This window comes from Euprymna scolopes, chromosome 17, assembly GCF_053919585.1.
Source record: "Euprymna scolopes isolate OS-2025 chromosome 17, ASM5391958v1, whole genome shotgun sequence".
In the NCBI taxonomy this organism is placed as follows: domain Eukaryota; kingdom Metazoa; phylum Mollusca; class Cephalopoda; order Sepiida; family Sepiolidae; genus Euprymna; species Euprymna scolopes.
Genome location: NC_136498.1, coordinates 121,648,963 through 121,656,211, shown reverse-complemented (window position 1 = coordinate 121,656,211; position 7,249 = coordinate 121,648,963). Strand labels below are relative to the sequence as shown.

At 31.3% G+C, this 7,249-nt stretch overlaps 1 pseudogene; it reads left to right on the top strand.

The window, feature by feature from the left end:
• The first annotated feature begins 7,102 nt into the window (after positions 1-7,102).
• Positions 7,103-7,249, top strand: LOC145297172 (U2 spliceosomal RNA; annotated as a pseudogene).

The window sequence follows — 7,249 nt, the reverse complement described above, 5'->3', positions numbered from 1 at the left end:
GTTACTTTTACATTTAAAATATAATGAAAATTATTTTCATAGAAAATATAATGAAAATTATTTTCATAGAAAATATAATAAAAATTATTTTCATAGAAAATATAATAAAAAAATTATTTTCATAGAAAATATAATGAAAATTATTTTCATAGAAAATATAATAAAAAAAATTATTTTCATAGAAAATATAATAAAAATTATTTTCATAGAAAATATAATGAAAATTATTTTCATAGAAAATATAATGAAAATTATTTTCATAGAAAATATAATGAAAATTATTTTCATAGAAAATATAATAAAAATTATTTTCATAGAAAATATAATGAAAATTATTTTCATAGAAAATATAATGAAAATTATTTTCATAGAAGATATAATGAAAATTATTTTCGTAGAAAATATAATGAAAATTATTTTCATAGAAAATATAATGAAAATTATTTTCATAGAAAATATAATGAAAATTATTTTCATAGAAAATATAATGAAAATTATTTTCGTAGAAAATATAATGAAAATTATTTTCATAGAAAATATAATGAAAATTATTTTCATAGAAAATATAATGAAAATTATTTTCATAGAAAATATAATGAAAATTATTTTCATAGAAAATATAATGAAAATTATTTTCATAGAAAATATAATAAAAATATATTAAAAAAAGTTACTTTTACATTTAAAATATAATGAAAATTATTTTCATAGAAAATATAATGAAAATTATTTTCATAGAAAATATAATAAAAATTATTTTCATAGAAAATATAATGAAAATTATTTTCAAAGAAAATATAATGAAAATTATTTTCATAGAAGATATAATGAAAATTATTTTCATAGAAAATATAATAAAAATTATTTTCATAGAAAATATAATGAAAATTATTTTCATAGAAAATATAATGAAAATTATTTTCGTAGAAAATATAATGAAAATTATTTTCATAGAAAATATAATGAAAATTATTTTCATAGAAAATATAATGAAAATTATTTTCATAGAAAATATAATGAAAATTATTTTCATAGAAAATATAATGAAAATTATTTTCATAGAAAATATAATGAAAATTATTTTCATAGAAAATATAATAAAAATATATTAAAAAAAGTTACTTTTACATTTAAAATATAATGAAAATTATTTTCATAGAAAATATAATGAAAATTATTTTCATAGAAAATATAATGAAAATTATTTTCATAGAAAATATAATGAAAATTATTTTCATAGAAAATATAATGAAAATTATTTTCATAGAAGATATAATGAAAATTATTTTCATAGAAAATATAATGAAAATTATTTTCATAGAAAATATAATGAAAATTATTTTCATAGAAAATATAATGAAAATTATTTTCGTAGAAAATATAATGAAAATTATTTTCATAGAAAATATAATGAAAATTATTTTCATAGAAAATATAATGAAAATTATTTTCATAGAAAATATAATAAAAATTATTTTCATAGAAATGTCAATAAACTTATACTTGCTGCGTTTTATTGGATTTTCTATCTGAACAACTATTTAAAATATCAGCTTTACGAAAGCATAGTTGTTGATTAAATATATTTTACATTCTGCTACTTTTCGAGATTGATCAAAGAAGAGACACACAGAAACACATGAAGTTAGTTAATGAATGGACATTTTAATAGACAAACAAAATCGTACTGACAACTGCACAAAAGAACACAATCAGAACGAACTATATGAAGTTCAACATAGACGAACCTTAGCAAGAACTATGCAAATGTATACACTTTAAAGATGCTGACAAATGGTAAAGGTGCAACCCGAAGACAGTAGTACAAAATGGAAATTATGAAATCCTCTGGAGTGGTGTGGTAAAAACGGACAAACAAATCCAAGCTAGAAGACTGGACGTAATAACAGACAACAAGAAGAAAAAACATACCAAAACCGTAGATTTCGTTGCCCCAGCAGTTCGCAGAGTAAAGATCAATATAAAAAAAAAGCGAGAAAAAACACGCAAATACTTAAATCTTGTTAAAAAACTGAAAGAGATTTGGGACATGTAGAAGTTGTCTGTGATATCAATAATTGTAAAAAAGAAGTGGAAAAATGACTACGGAAAATTGGAATTAATGGGAGGATTAACATCATGCAACCGACGGCACTAATGAAAAGAATTGGAATATTGAGAAAAACTTTTGACTTCGGAAACCAACACACATAACTAACGTAACGCTGATGAATCAGTCTAGTCGAAAAGAAATAAGAAAAAATATAGAAACGACATTGCACGAACCGAAGGAACTGAAACTCCATAATATGACATTAAAAATCTGGTAGCATCAGTCTTAGTTTATAACACACGATATAGGTTTTTCTCACAGAAAAGACATTGCGAACTCATCCCTGTTTTCATGATGGGTGCTCGTCTGAGCTCCAATCCATGCCTTCCCTATAAAACGTTTACAACAAATACTCGTCTGCTACAACAACCGTCAACAATTTCACTCACTCTCTATCTGTGCTCAAAGCGAAATGTAAATTCCATAAGCAGAGTTCTTTTTCCTAGAACTGTCCGTCTGTGAAACAGAATACTGTAGGGCTGCTTCCCGGCTGACTATAACTTGGTCATTTTCAAGTCAAATGTAAATAAGTTTTTGCTAACCTTTCCTCTTGAATAATTAAGCCCTACCCAAGTTTCACCATTACTGATCATCATTGAGGTGTCTCGTCAACTACATAACACTTATTAATCATTGTCCTTGAGTTGTGTCCTGGTTTTGATACGTGCTGACTTTCAAGTAAAAAAAGGATAAAAGAGAATCGTAAGATTGAGGGAAAACACCATCCAGACCTCTACTGTAAAAATACAGTGAATACTGAAATCTTAGGAGTTTTATTGCTACTTAAATTCCAGATATGTCTAACAATCGTTAAGAATGAGAAATCGATGGTGAACAGATGTATCGATGATGCAGAACTGATTTACAACAATGATCAGATGAATGAGGCTAGAAATGTGGGAAGACTTGTCACTCAGGCTCCGGGGAACATCACTTGCTATTGAGAGATTGAAAGAGAAACAGGAGATAGATAGAGGCACCGACCGACAAACAGACAGGCAGAAAGGCAGACAAAGAGCGGGACAGAGATTGGAAGATAACCAGAGATCGGAGAAAAATAGATGTAGAGAAGTGCGTATAGAAATCGGGAAACTCTTCAATCTACACAATAATCGAAAGGAAAAAAGAAATCTGATGAGAAAAAAGGAATTCAAGAAGAGAGATGATTCTGTTATGAAAAAAAAACGAGATAAACGATACAAACGATAACAAAAAAATCTCAAACAAAATAATAATAATAATAATAATAATAATAATAATAATAATAAATAATAATAAATAATAGAAACCAAAGATTATACGAAACAAAGGCTGCCAACAGCACGACTTAAACTAAATTGAATAAAACGAAAATAATGGCAGAGCCGGTGGGGGCGCTGAAGGGGGGGGGGGATAGAAAATAAACAAAAGACGCATGAAAACAAAACACAACATCGACCCAGGAAAGCTGTGAACACAAAATGGCGCTGGGAACAGCGAGGCTGGGTGTTATTCCAATGCTAATAGCTTTGTCGAATAATAAGGATGAGGATAATTCAATATATTGACACAACGGTCTGACTGGATTTAATCCGATTTTAACTATGGTAGCTGTCGAACGATCAAGATGGCGACGAGGACGACACGGTGGGAAGATTAACCGGATGCCGATGGAGAGGCCATTCTTAATTAAACGGTTAACCAACAGTCGGCAAACCCGGCCATTGTTTGCGCACGAGCCTCATTAAAAACTTCATTATCTCGCGCTGTTACAGGATTTGTGTGCATCGAACAGCGCCGTCGCGAAACATCACTACGCGATGCTTCGGTCGCACAGCTCTACAGATTCGGTTGTGATCACAGTGTAGTATCCGTTTGTTATTGTTGTGTAGCATTACTTATGATGATTTTCTAGCATTCGTTTTGTTGATAGGATATCGAGAGGGGCACATAAATGTTGTCAACGTCCCAAAGTGAAAGTGTTTCTCTGGAACGAACTGGGTTCGAACTTGGCACACCCAGGTTGTCAGTCCGTGTCGTTAACCACTGAGCCACCGTAATTCTCTTGCATTTGTTGTTCACACCAGCTGAATTTTTACAGGTCATCAACAGGTCAATGTGATTCTAGTTACCCAACTTTTGGGGATGGGGTATGCTTCCGCTCTGACCTATGAAGTTTATCCTCTCAGTCATTACGTCCTCATTCAAGAAAGAAGATGGTTAGTTGCCATTCGCCTGATGCGTCCCTACAGAGGAATGCATACGAGTCCGTTCTTGGTTACTTTTGCATCCAGTCAGAGTGCTCTTCCATGGACCTGGTAAGAGATGTTAGATTTCACTGTCTCAGTATTTCAATACGGCATTATCACGTAAGATCACCAATTAAGCACCGTTTAGCCTGGTGAGTACTAAACTGGGTGGCTACTTGTGAATACCAGGTGCTGTATGTGCTTTTCGCTTAATTGAGCATTGTTTCTAGTCATCCTGGACTTCTACTTACCTTCTGAATTCAAACATTGCCGACTCAAAAGAGGGGTGGTAAGTTATTGCGCAACCCTTATTTCACAATCCAGCGCGTATCATCCATCATCAATCCAGAATGATCCAATCACCCTCGCTCCGACGCACGAACATCCTAGCAGTTCAGAGGGTGAAGATGAAGAAAGCGGAAAATCGAAGCAAATACGAGGTGCTTTCAATAAGTTTCTAGACATTTTTTGTACAGGCATTTAAAATTATTTTAGACTCTTAAAAATTCAGTATATTATTGCTATACATCTCATAAGATGACTGACAAAAAAAATTTTTATTTCACGTTCAAATGAAAAGTGACATCAGGAATTGGAATACATCTTACTAAAGCTTGATTGTCATAGCTAGTGAATTTCAAAAATGCAATCTGGGCGTGAGGCACTTTAGAAAAAAGATTTGCAATAAAATTCTGCTTTAAACTTGGAAAAATTACCACAGAAACGTATGGAATGCTTCAGACTGCTTTTGATCTTGCATAAACCGAGCTTTTAAGTGGTGTAAAGGATTCAAGGGAGGCAGGGACTCTGTGAGGGATGATGAGAGGTGTGGGAGGAGTAAGGAAGTCAGAACACCAGAATTGATTGACCAAATAAAGAATTTCATGAATAAGGACCGCCATGTGTCTATACAGGCAATAAGTGCACAGTTTGATATTAGTGTGGGAACTGTACACAAATTATTCGCGAGGAATTGGAGATGCAGAAAATTTGCTCGAAGTTTGTCTCAAAGGTGCAGTTCACAACGCCATCATTGGTCCAAACTATTTGACCAAGAAGTGCATCAAGACATTTAACCTCCCTATAGTCCAGACCTTGCTTCCTGTGACTTCCGTTTATTCCCTAAGCTCAAGGAAAACCTTAGAGGCTGTCGTTATAAGACAATTAGGGAGATGAATAAGGCTGTGACGGCGGTCCTTGACACGCACACATACAAGACGACTTCCATGGGGCTTTCCAAAAGTTGTTGAAACGATACAAGTGCACTGAAATGTAAATATAAAAATTAAATTTAAAAAAAAAAACTGTAAATTCCATATCATTTTGTAAATCACACTTTTAAACTATTCTACGTTTATTTTAGCCGCGTTCTTAACACGTTAAAAACATTTTCTTTACACACGGCACGTTTCACCGTGTTTAGTAATTTAAATGTAATTGGAATTGAAGCATATAAAGGATTCCAGATTTTAAGCGAAACAGTAATCAAAAACTGCCCGAAGACGACTGAAGAAAATCAGTTGAAAGTACTTGCCAAAAATAAAAGAGATGGACAAAAACGACTACGAAACTTTCTTACAAAAATTGGACTGAGATATTAGAACGACCATAAGAAAAATAGAGTACTTACAAAAAAAGACAATTTAGCAGAAACACTCCGTGATGTTCAACAATGTCTGTCTGTATCTCTCTCTCTCTCTCTCTCTCTCTCTCTCTCTATATATATATATATATATATATATATATATATATATATATATATATATATATATATATATATTATCATTCGTTACAATTGTTTCAAGACCATTCAGACAAATTCAAACTCTATATCGTTCGAAATTTTTCACAAGAACAGCCTATCATCAGACGTTTTGAAAATAAAAACTTTTACAATGAACAATATGGAATCCATTTCCTTTTTAAGGAAAATTATGATAAAATATTTTATCTACATCTCTTCTTTCCAAGGTTTATTTTTAAGATTTTAAAATCTTAAATAAAAAATACACCATTTGTTGCTATCAATCCATTCTTTGGTGTTGATTCTGTTAAAACAATATATGAATGCTCAATTACAAAAGATGGTAATTTTGATGCTTACAATTTAAGTCACCTTATAATGACTATAAATTTATTGGTATATGAATGGTTACCGAATTATCAATTATATAAACACAATAAAATTCGGAATACAATAAATAAGATATATATATATATATATATATATATATATATATATATATATATATATATAAGAGCAAGCATTAATAAAACATGTTAAAAAACACTTTGAAAAAGAGTTAAAAACATATTTAATCTGAAAAGGAAACACTTGATGAGTGGATAGGCCTTAATCCGCGGAGTTTCGAAGAAATACTTTCCTTCTCATCAAACGGTAGGAATTAGCAAAATGCGGGATCGAATTTTGCATACAAAAGTATTTGATGAAACTACAAGTAAGTCAAAGATCTTACTTGATAACAAAAAGTGAAGCAGAGGGAATATGGTGAAGAAAAAGAAAAGAAAAAAAGGTCAAGATTAAAGTGTAGTATCTGTTCTGGCAGAAACTGCAAGTAAAGACCATATGTGGGGGCGACCCCACATATAAGACCTTGGTCAATGTAGGGCAACCCTTCATACCAGTTGTCACTATCCAGCTCCCCTACTCCCCGGGGAGTTGGTCCTCATTTCCCCTTCACTCCTCACATTAAAAATCGGCCTAGTGCCTAATTTGCTCGGTGGGGGAGCAAATAAATACAGTTTTTCTTGGCCTTTTGGCCAAGATCAAAGTGTAGTATCTGTTCCGGCAGATACTGCACTTAAGATAATTTGTACCAGTCAATGGAGGGGAAACCCTCTATACTGGGACAATTATTATTTTTGGTAACCAGAGTGCCCCCTTTTT